General features: G+C 40.9%; 2 non-coding genes across 2 annotated transcripts; both read right to left on the reverse strand.

The window, feature by feature from the left end:
* Positions 1-3953: 3953 nt before the first annotated feature.
* Positions 3954-4059, reverse strand: LOC120266175. Its single transcript, XR_005538017.1, has one exon. It is a non-coding gene; the product is annotated as a small nucleolar RNA R71 (small nucleolar RNA).
* A 14759-nt stretch (positions 4060-18818) lies between these two features.
* LOC120266070 lies at positions 18819-18925 on the reverse strand. Its single transcript, XR_005537914.1, has one exon. It is a non-coding gene; the product is annotated as a small nucleolar RNA R71 (small nucleolar RNA).
* Positions 18926-19772: the final 847 nt, after the last annotated feature.

Here is a 19772-nt window from a genome sequence, read left to right on the forward strand (position 1 = left end):
GTGAGAGCTAGGTTATGGCCAAAAAAATGCCATACCGACCCACAACGGTGCTCCAAAAACTCTTATAAAAAGTATTCTCAAGCATATTAAGCTGATTTCCATGAAGAACAATGCATAAGAACCAAGATATCCACATAAAGTTTGAAAAATGGAGGCATGGAGAAGGTTAGAAAAATGAGAGCGCACCGGTGTGAATTGAAGAATAAAGTATGATTAAATGGCTGGCAAAACCCTTCTAAACTTTTTAATGACCAAGGAAAAATGTTTGGGAGTGTGGGTGGGTGAGAAAGATGAAGGGATGTGTGAATGGAAATTGTGAATAGTGGTCCTCTTCATCAATTAACCCCACATGGGGGTGTGAAAACTCCACATGGGGGCGTGGGTACTGTACACGAGCGCGTGGAGATTCCACGCGCCTGTGTGGGCTGCAGAATTTCTGCAGAAACACATCAATAGAGATATTTACATGAAATTAAGTCTAATTTCCCAACTAAAAACATGAATATCATCCTAAACCATGCCACACACATACATTTAAACTAAACAACCAAAAATCTTCATGAAGAACTCAGCACCAATAAAAATTTAACAAAGCGCACACTCATGATTTTATTACTGCAGAAATAAAAATCTAAGCTAGAAAACAATTAAAAACTTGGGTTGCCTCCCAAGAAGTGCTTGTTTTACGTCACTAAGCTTGACATACCTCTTCTTTACCCTATGGAGGCTTGAAAAGAGTGTGTTCCTCCCGACTAGACATTGCATAGCTACTTCCTTTAAACCAAGAGTCAACTTGCCGGGATGAAGTATTTGTTGGAGAGTCCAACCATCTTACTTTTGGCCTCCAAGAAAACAATTTGGGTTGGGAATTGTCCAAGCTTAGCACAGGTGGGTCATTGGATGGCTTCAATCTCCTACCCACATCTTCTTCCCTTCCCAAAGTCTCTTTCTTGCATTGTAAGAGTTGATCAATCCCAAAGAGAAATGCTTGTTCCATTAACTTGGGGTTTGCTTCTTCTTATGTATTTTCAACTTGAGAGGAACATGAGACTAGCAAATCCCCTTGAAAATTTCCTCGCTCACAAGCACAATCTTCATTCACACAATCCAAAATCTCAAAATGATATTCAACTTCTTGCTTTTCATTTCTTGCCCCAATGTACTCAATTTGCCCAACTTCTTCAATTGTGCTCATGGCCTCATCATGTCCCAGAGACACTTGCCTTGCTTGTTCAAATTCTTCTTTTTCCTTAGCAAGCATGTCCAAGATCTCTCCTAATTGATGCTCAATGTTTTTGATGGAGACATCGTGACAACTTAATGTGGCCTCAATATTTTTGGAAACGGGCATCGGGTTGCTTCCATAAATCTTGGTAACACTCTTTTCCAACCGAAGTACATCTTCTTCAACTTTCTCATCCCATTGAAGTTCTTGTTGAGGTGCTTCCCATTGTTGTCCATCAATATCCCACAAGAGGTTTGGATAGCTCCTTTGATTTGGATGATAGTTGATGCGATATGGATTGTGTTGTTGATGAACATTGATAAATTTGATCAATTTTTTTCTAGTGAGAGCATCAACCTGAAAAATATAATTCTACAACCGGATTAATCATCATTCAAGTTCCATGCAAGGAAAAGTAAATAAGACAAAATAAAACAAAATAGAACGGTGGAAGAAGATAGAGTAAAATAGATAAAAACAAAGTAAAAATCGATGAGAATGATGGAAGAAAAAGAAAGTGTGGAATAGACAAAATAAATAAAAAGATAAGTGGCTAGAGCAACAAAGTCCTAGCGTTCCTAATATCCTGTTCCCCATCAACGGCACCAAAAACTTGACACGCGTCCGAATATGCGTGTAAACCGCAAGTGCACGGGTGTCGAAGTAATAATTACCCCGGTGAGTGGGTAGTCGAATCCACAGGGAACAGGGCTACTAGTACTAACTTCTTCTCTGCTTTCTAACCTAATGATAAATGGAAAGGTGTGGTAATCTAATGTGCGAAGAAATGAATTCCGGAGACAAATATGCAAGGGTAAAATGGATGGAGATCTCAATCAGTAAAAGTGGGGTATTCGGGCAATGCTCCCCTAGGATTCATGTATTAGGTACCGAATAAAGGAAAGTATTTCTATGATGAGTAAGTTAAGTCGTGGAAATCCAAATATAATCGGATCCGGCCTCCCGATCACCGATACTAGTCACCCTCACGAGGTCCCGTGGAGAAATCGCTCAATCTCAACACCTCACACCACATATGATCGCAAAAGCACTCTAGGGATTCCAAGAGTTGTATCCGATTCCTAAAGATTGATCCAACCCCTAATTCCCGGTGAAGGATCCTAACCCCCTACAAGGTCCCGGGTGGAGAAATCTCTCAATCTCACGCCTCACACCAAATATGGTTGCATAGAGCTTAAGGAACGGAGATAGAATACACTCAATCGGAAGGGAGAGGGGACACTCCACTATCTCATGACTCACCCTCTCAATCCCTCTTTAACCTTGAAGTTCTAACTCTAATGGAGACCTCTCTCACATCAAAGTAACAAATCATGCAAATCCAATCAACCACAATGATTAATTAAATAAGCAAGCAATGAGAATACAAGATTAAAAACTTAATCAAACTCGGATTAAATAGAAACACTAAGCAAATCCACAAAAGGATGAGAATCCTAGGGTTCACAAGCCCAAATACCCTCTAGAGTTTTTAGCTCTCCATGGAACAACATACAAAAACACACCATCAATGAATGAAAGTACATTAAAAACCATAGAAAATAAAACCCCCTTATATATGAACCGATGGCCTTGATGGAGAGCTTCGACGCCTTGAAAGACCCACTCCGAAGCTAGGTTCACCGGTGGCTTCCTTGATGCTATGACGGAGGAGGAATCAATCAAAGTTGGTGACTAAGCGCCTGCAAAGCCGCAAAGACCTCCTCTCCAAACCCTAGCCGTCTCACCCCTCAAGAGCCGCACAAAAGATTAAAAAGAATAGGGCAAAACGGCTATTCATAGGCCTTAGATCGCGTCTGTTACGTGCCCTCACGCGCCCGTGTGGATTTTCCACGCGGCGCTGCGTCGCAGAAATTTCCACGCCGGGCGAATTTCGCTCACGATCGCTACAGTGAAATTACTATAGTACTTTTCACAAAACGCGATCCAAACACTCTTCTCTTACGGCCACATGTCCAGGCACACGTCCATGTGGTAGGCTATAAAACTTTTCTTCATGGACGTATCTTTCAGAGGTCTTGCAATCTTCACAAAGAGAAGAAATATGAAGATGTGGCTGCCTTTGTGCCCTTCCAATTAGTGAATTGACTTGAATCTTCTTGGAAGTTGGCACACATCTCCACGTTTATGAATTGTTCTCGTGTCTTGATCCTTGAATTGAACAAGAACTCCCAACATTGTGTATTTATAGCCTATCTTTGCTTCCTTTTTACTCTTCAAGGCATTCACAACCTATATGCATAAAAGAACACCAAATACACAATATGAGACATAAACCACAGTAAAAATGATGCTCAATGCATGTAAAACATATATAAAAATATGTCTACTCAAGCACTTAACAACACTCTCAGATTATATAAGACCCGTAGTTCTTGGCACGCAGTCTAGTATTGTGCGGCCAACAATTATAGTTTAGAGTTTTGAGCTAAAGCCAGGCTTCATCCAAATATTACTGTAGTCAGCACAGTTTTATGGTTTGGCCATTGAGGAACCAAACAATCATATTGAGAGCTTTTTGGAAGTGTGCAACATGCTCAAGATTAATGGTGTCACGGATGATGCTATCAAGTTAATAGCCTTCCCATTTTCCTTGAAAGGGATTGCAAAGCAATGGCTATATCTATTACCTAGAGCATTGATCACTACATGGGAGGAGATGTTAAAAGCTTTACTTGCCTGATATTTTCCTCCCAGAAAATCTGTGAAGCTTAGGAATGAGATATCTTTTTTTGTGCAAATGGAATTGGAGTATCTTTTTGAGACATGGGATAGGTTCAAGTAGCTCCTGCGGAAATGTCTTTAACATGCGTTCCCCGAGTGCATGATCATTCAGACTTTCTATAGTGTATTGAACCCAAGCATGAAGTAGTTATTGGATGGTGCAGTAGGAGGTACCTTAGGAAGCAAGACCCCGATGAGGCCCGACATCTCATCAAAAAAATGGCTATAAATAGTTATCAATGGAGCACACTGGACAGAAAGAACGTAGTCCGACTTTATGAGATCAATGCAGTCACATTATTGGTGGCCCAGGTTGAGTCATTGAGCAAAAAGTTAGACACTCTAACTTCTCCTAGAGTGGTGGCCACGATAAGTTGCACTGGGTGTGGGGGAGGACATGTGCCATCTGATTGGCCGATTTCTATTGGTAGTACGAACCGCATGGAACAAGTTGATTTTGTCGATATTACAGTGAGAGGTTGATAAGTGCTTGAGTAGACATATTTTTATATATGTTTTACATGCATTGAGCATCATTTTTGCCATGGTTTATGTCTCATATTGTGTATTTGGTGTTCTTTTATGCATATAGGTTGTGAATGCCTTGAAGAGTAAAAAGGTAGCAAGGATAGGCTATAAAGACACAATGTTAGGAGTTCTTGTTCAATTCAAGGACAAAGACACGAGAGGAGTTCATAAACATGGAGATATGTGCCAACTTCCAAGAAGATTCAAGTCAATTCACTAGTTGGAAGGGCACAAAGGCATCCACATCTTCATATTTCTTGTTTTTGTTAAGATTGCAAGACCTCTCAAAGATATGTCAATGAAGAAAAGTTTTATAGCCACCACATGGACGTGTGCTCGGACATGTGGCCTCAAGAGAAGAGTGTTTGGATCGCGTTTTGTGAAAATCCACACGGGCGTGTGAGGGCACGTGACAGGCGCTGTTTTGGGCTTTAAATGGGCTTTTGCCCTATTTTTGAGAGACTTTTGGCTAGGGTTTTCGCGAGCACTTTGAAGGCAAGAGGCTAGGGTTTTGGAGGAGGTCTTTGGCGATATTGGGGGGCGTCCATCACCAACTTTGGTCGATCTTCTCTCCGTCATAGCATAGAGGGAGCCTTCGGCGACCTAGCTTCGGAGAAGGATTCTTCAAGACGTTGGGCGACCCATCAAGGCCATCATCATGAATTTAAGGGGGTTTTACTTCATGGTTTTCATTGCTTTACATTGTAATATTCATTTTTTATAACTTGCTCCATGGAGGGCTAAACCTTAGTAGGTATTTGGGCATGTGAACCCTAGGATCTATGTTTTTGTAATGATTTGCTTTATGTTTCTATTAAATCCGAGTTGATTTGAGTTTTAATCTTGTATTCCCATTGCTTTCTTGTTCAATTAATCCTTGTGGTTGATTGGATTCGCATGATTTGTTACTTTGATGTGAGAGATGTCTCCATTAGAGTTAGAACTTCAAGGTTAAAGAGGGTTGAGAGGGTGAGTCATGAGATAGTGGAGTGTCCCCTTTCCCTTTCGATTGAGTGTTTTCTATGTCCGTATTCCCTAAACTCTATGCAACTATATTTGGTGTAAGGCGTGAGATTGAGAGATTTCTCCGCCGACACCTTGTAGGGGGTTAGAGATCCTTCACCGGGAATTATGGTTGGATCTATCCTTAGGAATCGGTTTCAATCTTAGGTGTCCCTAGAGCGTATTGCGGTCATATGGGGTGTGAGGTGTTGAGATTGAGCGATTTCTCCGCCGGGACCTTGTAGGAGACTAGTACCGGTAGCTTGGAGGCAAGTGCCAGTTGTTCTTGGATTACCTCAACTCACTAGACTTGGTTTAGAAGCATTTAGTGAATCATGAGCTTCATGTTAGATCCTAGGGGGAGCATTGTCCGGGTACCTCATCTCTATTGATTGAGATCTCCTTTACTTGTTTTCTTGCTCGTTTGCATGCTTATTAATTCTCTTGCAATTAGTTCATTTCATCACATCTATTGATTTCGACTAGATAACTAAGAAGTGGTTAATACTAATACTTTCGTTCCCTGTGGGTTTGACTTCCCACTCATTGGGGTAATTATTACTTTGACACCCGTGCACTTGCGGTTTACATGCATATTCGGACTCGTGTCAGAGGTCAAGGAAATCTGTATAGCAATAACTACAATCTGGGGTGGAGGAGCCACACAAACCTTTCTTGGAGTAATCAAGGGCAACAGAAAACTGTAGCACCGCCGGGTTTCCAACCACAACAATAAGCATCGAACATGGAGAATAGAGTCTAAGGGTTGGAAAACCAGATGAATGACTTAAAGAAGGCTTTGACCAAGTTCATTTCATCATCGAATACAAGATTTCAATTAGTTGAAGCCACACTTTGCAACCATGCCGCTTCATTGCACAATTTGTAGAAGCAAGTGGGACAAATTGTGAAGTCACTCTCGGAAAGACCTCAAAGGAGGCTTCTTAGCAACATGAAGATCAATCAAAGAGAGCATGTAAAGGAGATGACTTTGAGAAGTGGTCATGAAGTTGAGAGTAGGCTCTCTAGTGAGAAGACCAATGTTGAGCTACCCGAGGTCGTCAAGATTGAGGAGAGAATTAAAGAGAAGGAGATGGCACCACCCACTGTACAAACCAAGAATCCCCTATCCCTCATGATTGAAGAATAACCAAAATGATGAGCAATACAAGATGTTCTTGGGTCTATTCAAGAAGTTGCACATAAACATTTCATTTGTAGAGGCGTTGTCTCAAATGCCTCACTATGCAAAGTTTCTTAAGGACCTCTTGACTAATAAGAGGAAGTTGGAGGAGAGTGCATATGTGATCTTAGATACTTCTTATTCAGCAGTGTTGCAAAAGAATATGCCGAAAAAGAAGGACCCCAGAAGCTTTATCATTCCATTCAATATTAGTAATTTGGGGAAAGAAAAGGCATTGGCAGATTCAGGGGATAGCATCAATGTCATGCCTTATACTTTCTTTTCAGATGTTAGGTTTGGGATAGCCTAGAACTACTCGGATGACACTTCAATTGGCCAATCAAAAAGTTACTCATCTAAGGGGCATCATTGAAGACATACTTGTAAAAGTTGACAAGTATATATTTTCTATGTATGTTTTGGTGTTGGATGTTGATGAGGATGCTAAGGTTCCATTGATACTTGGGAGGCCGTTCTTGTGCACTTCCAAGGCTCTCATTGACATTGTAGTTGACATTACAAGTTGGTGATAAAAAGTTGACATACCCCCTCACTGAAGCCATGTGACATTCTCTTAATTTTCAGGATACAATATATTTTCTCGATACTACTGATGAGCTAATTAATGAATACATATAGGAAATGATGTGTCCAAAGCCGTTTGAGAGCTTGCTAGATCAAGAGGTGGAGAATGAAGAGGTTTTGACACTTGGTCTAGAGGACAAGGTGCAACCTACCTTGAAGATCATGAAGAGGATGGTCTAAAAGATGAAGCGAGCAAGGAGACGTCACAAGAAGCTCCCCAAGGCTAATGGGGATGTGCAAGCACGGAGTAAGGATGACCGACCCTTGTGTGGTAACAAGCTCGATAACTTTCTCTCTAACTTGAAGCAATTATATGCATCGTGCTTTCAAGTTCTAGGTAATAGGGCAACTTTCATCTATGAGCCCCCCGTGAGGTAAGGTCAGGTACATCAAGCTTAGTGACGTTAAATAACTACTTCTTGGGAGGCAACCCAAGTCTTTACTGTTTTTTAAGGTTTTAGTTTAGTACTTGCATGAATAAGAGCTTTAGTGTTGGTGTCTTGAATCTTTTACACGCTATGGCTGTATTTTTCGTATAGATTGTTGGTGATTTAGTGTGTCTAACTATGATTGGCGAGGTTTCTTGGTCATTTGAGTGTGTTTTCCATGATTCTTTGGTCTATTTTTCATAATATATGTAGGCTCTGTATGTGTATAAGTGTGCAAAAATTTTCTGCAAAGTCTGTAATTTTTTCTAGGTCATCCAGAGAAGACACGCGGCCATGTGGAATTTCCACATGAGCGTGTGTTCCCATTCAAAGCTCATCCTGAGAGGACACAAAGGCGTGTGTCAGCCCTTGTGAACAGCCTTATGAACAGCCTTGTGACGGTTACACTCCGGAGAAGGCAAAGGGGTGTGTGAATGCCACTGTGGATGACCCTATGAACAACACATAGGCTTGGGTAATTTTCACACGCTCGTGTAAAACACTGCAGAGAGTTCTCTTCCATCCTGAGAAGACATAGGGTTATGTGAATGCCCCTATGAGTACCCATTTGAACAACCACATGCCTGTGTGGAATTTCCAAGGGGCATGTGGAATACTTAGCCAAATTCTCTGAGGACATAGAGCACACAAGGGCATGTGGATGCCCCTGTGAGTCGGGAAAACGGGCATCGAGAATTTCCACACGCCCATGTGGATACATTCAGAGTCATCTTGAGCTATCAAGAGATCACACAGGGGCGTGTGTCTGCCCCTATAAAGCTTCCCTGTGGACTCACACGGTCGTGGGTAATATCCACACGCCCGTACGAATGCACAGAATGCCAAGAAAAGTGGTTTTTCTTTAAAATCTATTCACAACTCTTCATCCTTTTTACTCCCAAACACTCAGAGAATGCATTTTTCACTCTCCTGACCCATTCACCATTGATTTATATATGTTTTTAGCGTGCTTTCCGGCCGAATTCAAAGTTTAATACTCTCATTTTGTCAGTAAGACACCTTTCCCATCTTTTCTTCGCCAATCTTGATTTATTTAGCTTCAAACTTCTGAATGTTGTTTCGATTTCATGATTAAATGGATTGTTCATGTTTTATAGTGATTTTAGAACAAATTTGTGATGGATTTTTGATAGTTTTGCATAGTGGCGGTGCGGTTTTCATGCCCTATGGATCCACACGGGCGTGTGCATTTTTGCAGTAATGATTTCTTGAGATTATTCATTCAATTATTTTTTTAATTCTTCCAGATATGGCTCCCAGAACAATGAAAGCAGACAGAAAGCATCCACACGAGTCTTCTCCCGAGCTACAGCAGTTTAAGTTTGTGATTCTCGAGCACCAGGCTTGATTTGAGCGACTATCGAAGCTCAAATATAGTTAGACATAGTTTTCAAACTTTAGCACACTTAGGGAGATACAGCTGGGAGATGATATGGCGGATCAGGTAGAGGAGCTCCTATCTATGGGTAGCTGGAGGAGATTATTGTCTATACAAGAGCCAGCTATCCCTATGCTCACTCTAGAGGTATTAGCATCGTTCGAGTTTCATAGAGCATACAATACTTTTTCCAATATCAATGCCATATAGTTTAGAGTGTTTAGCGAATACTATAGTATGAGCGTCACTCAGTTCTCCATCAGACTTGGTTTGTATGATGAGGCTTACAACGATACTGAGGAGAATGATCAATTACCGACCTATTATCCTGGTAGTGTGACTCCTTAGTAAGTGTACAGGACATTGTGTGGCCAAGGTAAGTATGAGCCAGGGGTATCCAAGGCGATATGTCTTTTACATCCGGCTTATCATTATATCCACGTCATTCTGAGCAGATCTGTGAACGGTCTTGGTGATGGCATTTGAGTCCTCAGTTGCCAAAGAGCTATTATATTTGTATTCCATGGTATAGAGTCAGCCGAATCATTTGAGACATATTTTAGCATAGTATTTGAGGCATCAAGGGTAGTACAAGAGATTGGGGATTGATCTTCTCATGCATGTATCACCAGACTCATCATCGGGATGGGTCTGATAGATGCGATCATGAGGAGATGAGAAGATCATTATACCATCACTCCTCGGTCTTAACACAATGAGACTCATGGGGATGATCCGCAGATACAGAGATGGAGTCTATGTGATGATCATGCCCCCACCAGGGGGAGACAGATACAATAGAGGGGGTGTCAGCCTATACAGGAGCTGCATCTGTGGCATATGGAGATCGATGCATCCCCTACAGCACAGGAACCACCACCAATGCAGATCTTTTCTCCTTTCTCGAGTCTATGATCCCTTCGAGAGGCTCAAGAGTGTTGTAGGGGTGCTACGGGAGACATAGCTGAGGTTTGCTTGACACAGGCTGCAAACCATACAGAGGTGATTATGGGTCCCAATATCTTACAGCAAATTCTCAAGCGAGACACGACCTCTCGCTTTGTGATGCGACCCAAAGCTCCACTGACTCCTCCGGCATCACCAGTACCACTATCATCACAATCAGCACTAGTACCATCTCCAGCAGTAGTAGCAGGATAGTAGAGCCTGACAATGACGCTTGAGGCGTCTTTATTTTCCTTGTTCTTAGTTTTTCGTATTTTATTTCTGCATTATTTTGGACTTGTACTACTAAAAAAAGATTCTCCTTCTCAGTTTATCTTTTATTTTCAATCTTTCAAGTTGTATTTCATTTTAATATCTTTATGTACTCGAGTTATTTTGTTTTGGTTGAGCTTCACTAAACCCCCTTGTGTATACGTGCAGATGGTCATGTGAGTCTGGAATTTGAGGAATAGTCATCGACACGGTCAATGTGGCATTCACATGGCTGTGTGTGCTCTACAACCCATTGGAACTCAACTCTCATTGAAGATAGCTCTATCAAATGTACCATTAGGAGTTCAGGGGAGTATTTTTTCAATTGCCATCTCCACACATGTTTTTGATTGTTATACTTTTTATTTTGCTTGCATGCGTACATTGTGGGTAATGTACATCTTAAGTGTGGGGGGAGGAGAGAATTCACATTACACAAGTTCTATACTTATGCTTCATTGTTCATGCTCATTTAGCCAATGACGGTTCACCTTAGTTGCAATTCTTGTATTCTTGAGTTTAGGAGAATTTTTAACATTGAATTTTCTAATGCTCTGGTTTTATTTGAATTTTTAGGAATTTTTGCCCGATTGACACTTGTTGCATTACTCACTCATTAAACCTTGTGGAAACTCAAGTTTGATGTTTAAGGGACTATTTTAGTGTGTTTATTGTTTTAATTTCGTGAAAAAAATGTATGTATTTATGTGTTTCGTTATGCATTGGGGTGGAAAGAGCTACCACCTATGAAGTATGAAGCTACACTCATTAGTCGGATACTAATTATGCCATAATGAGAGAAAGATCTATCTCATGGGATGAGTGAAAGCTACTACCCCGGTAGAAAGAGCTACCACCTAGAAAGTGTGAAAGCCACCTTAGCCGCCGCTTAGGAAATGGCTACCTTAGAAGATGTGTGAAGCTACTACCTTTTCTTTCCTTTTTGTAAATAAATAAGTCCCTCTGACTTAAAATTTTGAGGAGTATACGTTGGGTTGACTTGAGTGAGTTTACACACACTTACACGATATCGGGTTGTTGTCCTTTTTAATTCAAGTTTTTGGCTAGAGCATTGATTTTTCTTATTCGATGTTGAAATTTTTCCTTACTTGTACAATGCTTCTCTTGTATGCTTTTGGTGAACCTAAGGCCAAGCACTTCCAGTTTTCCTTCTTATATGCTTTAATATTCTATTTTTGCTTGTGGACAAGAAAAAGCTTAAGTGTGGGGGAGTTTGATAAGTGCTTGTGTATTAGTAAACAAAATTTTCTTTTCCTTACATTGAGCATTACTTTTCTCAGATTTTATCGCTTATGCATGTGTATTTATATTCTTTTGTGCATGAAAGGGTTGTGGAGACAAGTACGGAAGAAAGGAACCAAAAGTAGATTGTGGATGCGATTTTTGATGAAGTCTTTGATTGAACAAATGTGAAGACACAAGTTGTGCTCAAAGACATTTGAGTGTGTGCCAACCTCTATTATGCTCAAGCGAATATACAAATTGGAAGGGCACAAAGGCAGTCACACTCATGTGTTCCAACTTGTGCAATGCTAGCAAGATCTTCGTCAGTGTGGTTTGTATTGAAGATGTGAAGCGATCTACCACATGGATGTTGACACCGTCCCTTGAGTATGTCCCGCAAATGCATGGGTTTATCGAAGTAATAAAATACCGGATGAGTGGGGTATCGTATCCACAGGGAGTAGGGAATAAAAACACTTAAATTGTTTCTTAACTAAGTGAAATATGAATAGTGATATGTGTGACAAGATGCGAAATAACAAAAATAAAAGAACAAGAGAGAGAGCACAAGTAAAGGAGAAGGTAAGGCAATCGACATAAATGGTGTACCCGAATATTGTTCCACCTAGGACAATCGTTTCAAGTGCAAGAACCCTCTATTATACTTTCTAGCTGATGCAATAATGAGTCATGGAGATCCTTAAATACATAGTCCCAAATCTAAGGTCAACCATGCCTAACTCTATACATGTCCCATAGGAGAAATTGAAAAACCTTTCAACCTCACACTCATATCCAATTGTAATGAGTTCTAGGGATTCCAAGTGATAAATCCTCTTCTGAGATATAGACCTAACCCTTTGGTCCAGGTGGAAGGACCCTAGCCACAATTAAGCCCTAGATGCTAAAATCACTTCAACGCTTCACTCCGTTGCACCCGCAACTAAGCCCCAGCGGAAGGTCATCCTTTAGCCCATTCACTCTACTATGACCATAAAGATCTTGAGCAAATGGAGGTAGGAAAGGGGATGCTCCGCTACCTCTCGACTCACTCTCTCATCCTTCTCCAATCTATCTATGTCTAACTCTCGTGGTGTGTCACTCACTCGTAAGAGTTACCAACAAGAACTCTCAACACTAGTGTCACTCAAAGAGAGTATTCATACAATCAAGCATTCAAGATTGGACTCAAAATAAAACATCAATTAATTGAAAGCATAATAAAGAGGTTCAATGAAACGAATACATCCTAGGGTTCACAAATACCCAAGCACCAACTAGGGGGTTTAGCTCTCCATGGAGCTCATTCGTAGCCATAGAACCTTTCCTAATCCATAGCCAATACCTATCCAAACCTTAGCCAACACTGTCTCTTAAGTTGGGGAAAAGATGGAGAAAATAATCCTGAAATCGGGGCTGAAATCAGCCTTAAATAGGGATAGAATCGGAAATCCACACGCATATGTGGGAGCCCGTGTGGATTTTTCACACGGGCGTGTTGAATTTCCACAGGCCCTTGTGGATTCTCTATTTCATCCCTTATCGGCCAGCTGTTAATAGTACCTACTGCATTGTTTTCCTACAGTGTTCTGCTACAGTGACTTCCCGAAACACTGCCGAATCCATCGTTTCATCGAGGTAATGTAAACGGACACATGTTTACGTCATAGATCGCTTTGCCTCTTCAATAACGGACATGTTGGTGGAGATCTTGCTATACATGGACAAGCCGGAATGCTTGAATGTGACTACCCTTGTGCCCCTCCAAATCGTTGTGCAAACTTGAATATGAGGAGGTTGGCACACATTCCAGCATTTTGAACCCGATTTATGTCTTCATTGGCTTCTTTCTCTAATACTCTGCCTGACAACCCTATCTGCATGAAAGTAACATAAATACACACATATTAGTGTTAAAACCCGATGAAAGAAATGCTCATCATAAGGAAAGAACACTTCGTATTCTTATCGCACAAGCACTTATCAGATGTGTGCCCGTTCATGTGGTATCGATGAAAAGTGTGGATTCTGGAATATTTTGATGAAATAATGTAGCAGTGTACTATAGTACGTCACTGTAGCAGTTACTGTTCACAGCTCGCAAAAAATTAGTGTCTCGAAAATTCACACCGGCGTGTGGAATTTTCACACGCCCATTTAAATGCCCGATTCCAACCCTATTTAAGCCGCGATTTCTGATGTTTTGGGTTTTCTATGGCCTTTGACATCGCGCTCCTTCAGAAGATAGTTATTAGGGGAGCTTTCGTTGGCATCAATTCCGCAAGATGTGCCCTTGGGTTGACAAGGGAATCTTTGGAGAAGACAAAGCGGCTCTTCAAGACCATCAATATGGAATATGATGGGGTTTTACTTATGGATTGCATGCTTTTACATTTGATTTCATTATTTATTGAATCTTGCTCCATGGAGAGTTAAACCCCTAGTGGGTGCTTGGACTTGTAAACCCTAGGATGATTTTGTTTCATAGATCTTTCATTTTGTTTCTTTGATTGATGTTTTTGATTGAGTTCCAAACTTGAATGTTTATTGAATCTATTTTTCCTTAGAGTGACACTAGGGTTGAGAAATCTATCTTGGTAATCTTTGTTGATGAGTGAGACACCATGAGGGATTAGACAAAGCTAGATTGGAGATGGGTCAAGAGGATGAGTTGAGAGGTAGCGGAACGTCCTCTTTCCCTTCCAATGTTATTTATCCTACCTTGATGCGCCAAGAGTTCTTTGCAGTTACAATAGTGTGAAGTGCTAAGAGACAAACTCCACTAGGGCTTAGTTGTGCAAGCAACAAAGTGAAGTGTTGAAGTAATCCTTAGTGCTAAGGCTTAATTTTTACTATAGGTCTTTCGCCTGGACCAATGGGTTAGATCTATATTAGGCAATAGGGTTTATCACTTGGAATCCCCAAATCTTCATGCAACCTTACACGGTGTGAGGCATCGAGAGTATCCCTTTCCGCCGGGGCATAGTGTGAGGGTTAGTCATAGTTGACCTTAGGTTTGGAACCGTGTGTCTTAGGAATTCCATAACTCATTAGACATCAGTTATGAGACATAATGATTGGTCTTGCACTTGAAAAAGGTTCTAGCCTGAGCAATGTCCGGGTGCCCCATCTTCTATCGATTACCTCTCCTATTATTTTATTGTATCTCTTTCTTCTTTACTTTATTTCTATTTGTATTAATATTGTTTATATCACTCTTAAATCATCTTCACTATAGCTAAATAGCAATACTTGTGTTTTTGAGCACTATTCCATGTGGATACAACTACCCACTCACTAAGTACTTTATTATTTCGACAACCCGTGCACTTTTGGTACGCACTCGCAAAGGTTGTATCAGGGTCATTATGCTTCAGAAAGGACAACTGAAAAAGTCTTGGTTGTAGGTTTTTATTTGCTTACTTTATTTCAAGATGCTCGGCTTACTGAATCCAATGTAGGTTTGAGAGGTTTTTGATGTTTGGGCATTGACTTCATGGGACCATTTCCTAATTCTAATGGGAAATTGATACATTCTAGTCACCGTGTATTATGTGTCCATGTCGGGTTGAGCCACAAACTCTCCCCACAAACAACACTAGAACTATAGTAAAATTCCTCAAGAGATTATTGATGTGTTCTTTGCAAGTGCATGGGATCGCACACAAGTAGTAAAGTGGTAGCCCGTGAGGGGTAGGGTTGTCGAAACTCAGGGACTAGACTTGAAGTACTAATTTATTTTCTGATGTTCATTTAAACAAAGATTATACTTGTGATTGAATTAAAAGATAATAACAAAGGCGATAAATGATGATAGAGGTAGGGGAATTAGCATTGAGTTTTCAACAACAAAAGGGCAATTCCCCGGGATGATTCCTATGAGTTATAGTATGCTGACTTGATCCTAAAGCCTAGTAGGTACATTCCAAGGTTCAAGTGTTTGCTTAAGAGCAATGTTGCATCTATGGTTTTTAATTACACCATGTTTTTCTAAGATAACTAGATTACCTAAGCAGCTGGGCAATTCAAACACATCAAGTAATGTAAACACATGATTAAGCACAAGAACCCAAAAGCACTCCGTAAACATTAAGATCAAGTAGTCAAAGTATTCACAACAACATAGTTCACATCCCGGGGCACCATGGATAGTTAGAACCCTCATGGATTGGTACAACGGGAAAGACAAAGATGAAAAACTAGAGAAAGAAGCCATAACTCCCTTCTTATCAAGATAGTCTTCATCGCTGACCTCCGTATGCAAACCCTACTTCTCTTGCACCTCCAACTTGTCCTTGATCGCCCCTTTAGAAGATGTGGTGAAGCCTGATCTTCACTCTCTTCAAAGTTCTCTTGGTGTTGATGATAGTTCCTAAACAAAGATGAGAGCAAACCCTAGAAATTGGAGTTAAAAAGGTTATCTTTCGATCTTAACAATGGCTAAGCACGATCGTACTTGGACCGTGTTTCCATGGTAGAATTTTGAGTGAATTGGCTAAGTGCTCGCCTGCCATTTCCAGTAGAAGAAAGCGTGGTCGTGCTTGGACTGTGCTTCACTTAAGCTTGATCATGCTAAGAGCATCCAGCGTGTGCTTCCCGTGGTAAGCAGAAACTAACCCTAGCGAAAGATTTCTAAGGTGAGGGGCACGAGCATGCTTCAAACGTGTTTGACCTTGTGACACCCCTTTGCAAGCTTTATCACTTCGTCATCATGAGCTAGGAAATTCAAGGGAATAAAGCATGATTGTTCTCTGCCTGTGCTTGATAAGTGCTTGTGTAATAGTAAAATGAAGTATTCTGTTCTTACATTGAGCATTGCTTTTCTTAGATTTTATCGCTTATGCATGTGTATTTGTGTTCTTTTTGTGCATATAGTGTCGTGGAGGTAATAGCGTAAGAAAGGAAAAAAAAAGTAGATCGTGGATGCATTTTGTTGATGAAATCTTGGAGTGCACAAAGACACGTGATTGTGTGCCAACCTCCATTGCGTTCAATCAAATACATTGTTTGGAGGGACACAAAGGCAGCCATATTCGAGCATTCTGACTTGTGCAATACTAGCAAGATCTTCATCAAATTTGATTTTATTGGAGAGGCAACGCGATCTACCTCATGGATGTGTGCCCGTTCATGTGGCCTCTATGAAAAGTGTGGATTCAGAAGTGTTTTGGCAGAGTACTATAGCAGTTTGTTGTGGCAAAGTACTACTAGCAAAATACTGTAGCATTTACTATTCACAAACCGTAGAAAAATCAGTTTCCTAGAGATTCACACTGGTGTGTGGAAATTCCAAAGGCCCGTGTGGATGCCCGATTCGAGCCATATTTAAGTCACGATTTTCAGTCGTTTTAAAGAATCCTTTTCTCATCTTTTCCACATCTTTCGAGGCGCTAGCGGCTAGGGTTTGGAGTTGCTTTGGCAAGGCTTTTGGAGTGGTTCTATGACCTTCATCACCACGTTCCTTTAGAAGATAGTTATTGGGTGAACTTTTATCAGCATCGATTCGGCGAGGTGTGCCATAGGCTTGATAAGGGAACCTTTGAAGAAGACGACTCTACTCCACAAAACCATCGACAAGGACACCATGGGGCGTTTTAGTTATGGATTGCATGTTTTTACATTGGATTTCATTATTGATTGTATCTTGCTCCATGGAGAGCTAAACCCCTAGTGGGTACTTAGACTTATAAACCCTAGGATGATTTTGTTTCATTGACCTTTTATTATGTGTTTCTTTAATTGATGTTCTAATTCAATTCCAATCATGAAAGCTTGTTGAAGTGATTTTCCCTTAGAGTGACACGCGTTGAGAATCTATCTTCATAATCCGTATCGATGAGTGACACACCATGAGGGTTAGACAAAGCTAGATTGGAGAGGATTGAGAGGGTGAGTTGAGAGTTAGCAGAACGCCCCTTTCCTTTTCGGTGTGATTTATCCAACCTCCATGTTCCAGAGTTCTTTGCGGTCACAATAGAGTGAAGTGATAAGAGAGGATCTCCGCTGGGGCTTAGTTACGCAAGTAACAAAGTGAAGCATTGCAGTAATCCTTAGTGCTGGGCTTAATTGAGACTAGGGGTCTTTCGCCTTTACCAAATAGTTTAATCTAGATTAGGGAATAGGGTTTATCACTTGGAGTACCTAGAGCGTTAAGCAACCTTTCACAATGTGAGTATTGAGACTGAACGATTTGTCCACCGGGGCATAGTGTAGGGTTAGTCACATTGACCTTAGGTTTAGGACCATGTGTTTAAGGATTTCCACAACTCATTAGACATCAGTTGGGAGTCATAGTGATTGTTTCTTACACTTGAAGCAATAGTCCTAGTATGAGCAATGTCCGGGTACCCAACTTTCTATCGATTGCCTTTCCTCTCATTTTATTGCGTCTCTCTTTATTGTTTTCTTAATTTCTTTACATTTCACATTGATATTGTTCGCACCACTATTGATTCATCTTCACCATAGTTAAATAGCAATCTCTGTGTTTCTGATTACTATTCTCTATGGATACGACTACCCACTCACCAGGGTACTTTTATTACTTCGACAACCGTATACTTGTGTTACACATACAAAGGCTGTGTAAAGTTTTTGGCACCATTGCTGGGGAATCGGTGTTTTGGAAACACTTTGCACTTTGCTATTTTAGCTATTCATCACATGTTCTATTTCACACTTTCTTATTCTTTCATCGTTTTGATTTGTTTTCTTTTCTTTGGTTGCAGCTCCAGGATATGACTCGAGGAAACAATTCGACAATAGTTGCAGGAAATCTAGACATTGAATGAAGAATTAATAGAAGGGGAAAAGAACATGCGCAAGAATAGTCTAATCAAGTTGAGATAGAAGGTGAAGGGTCTAATAACATGTCAGAACAGAATGAGCAGTGGAGGACACTCTCAGATTATGCCAGACCCATAGTTCTTGGCACACGGTCCAGTATTGTGCAACCACCAATCATGTCTCAGAATTTTGATCTCATGTCAGGCTTCATCCAGATGTTATAGCAGTCGGCACAGTTTAATGGTTAGGCCAATGAGGATCCAAACAATCACAATGACAATTCCTTAGAAGTGTACGACATGCTCAAAATTAATGGTGTTATAGATGATGCTATCAAGTTAAGAGCCTTCCCATTTTTCCTTGAAGGGGAGAGTAAAGCAGTGACTACATTCATTACCTAAAGCATCGATCACTACATCAGAGAAGATGGTAGAAGCTTTTCTTGCCTGATATTTCCCTTCCGAAAAATCTGCGAAGCTTAGGAATGAAATATCCACCTTTGCTTAAACACAATTGGAGTCTCTTTTTGAGACATGGGATTGATTCAAGGAGCTCCTGCAGAAATGTCCTCAATATGGTTTCCCCAAGTGGATGATCATTCAGACTTTGTATAGTGGGTTGAACCCAAGCATGAAGTAGTTACTTGATGCTGCAGGAGGAGGTAACCTTAGGAAGCAAGACCCCCGATGAAGCCCGACATCTCATCGAAGAAATGGCTATGAACAATTATCAGTGGAATACACAGGATAGGAAGAAGGTAGCTAGACTTCATTAGATCGATGAGTTATCTCATTGGTGGCCCAAGTTAAGTCATTGAGCAAGAAGTTAGATGCTCTAACTTCTTCTGGAGTGGCTGTTGTAGACTAATTGCATAGGGCATGGGGGAGGACATGCTCCATTCGATTGCCCGATCTCTATTGCTGGTACAACCTTGGTGGAACAAGTGGATTTTATAGGGAATGCAATGAGAGGCCAAGGGAATCCATATAGCAACACCTACAATCCGGGTTGGAGGAGCCACCCAAACCTTTCCTCGAGTAATCAAGGGCAACAAAAGACGATGGCACCACCCAGTTTCCAACAACAACAACAAGCCCTGAACATGGAAAATAGAGTGTCAGGATTGGAGAACCGGATTACCAATCTAGAGAAGGCTTTGACCAAGTTCACTACATCATCGGATACAAGATTTCAATCGATTGAAGCCACACTTCGCAACCACACCGCTTCATTGCATAACTTGGAAAATCAAGTGGGACAAATTGCGAAGTCACTCTCAGAAATACCTCAAGGGAGTTTGCCTAGCAACACGGAGACAAACCCACGAGAACATGTGAAGGTAATCACTTTGAGAAGTAGTTGTGAAGTTGAGGGTAGGCTCCCGAGTGAGAAGACCAATATTGAAGCACCTGAGGTAGTGGAGGTTGA

Source organism: Dioscorea cayenensis, chromosome 7 (genome assembly GCF_009730915.1).
Source record: "Dioscorea cayenensis subsp. rotundata cultivar TDr96_F1 chromosome 7, TDr96_F1_v2_PseudoChromosome.rev07_lg8_w22 25.fasta, whole genome shotgun sequence".
NCBI classification, from domain to species: Eukaryota; Viridiplantae; Streptophyta; class Magnoliopsida; order Dioscoreales; family Dioscoreaceae; genus Dioscorea; species Dioscorea cayenensis.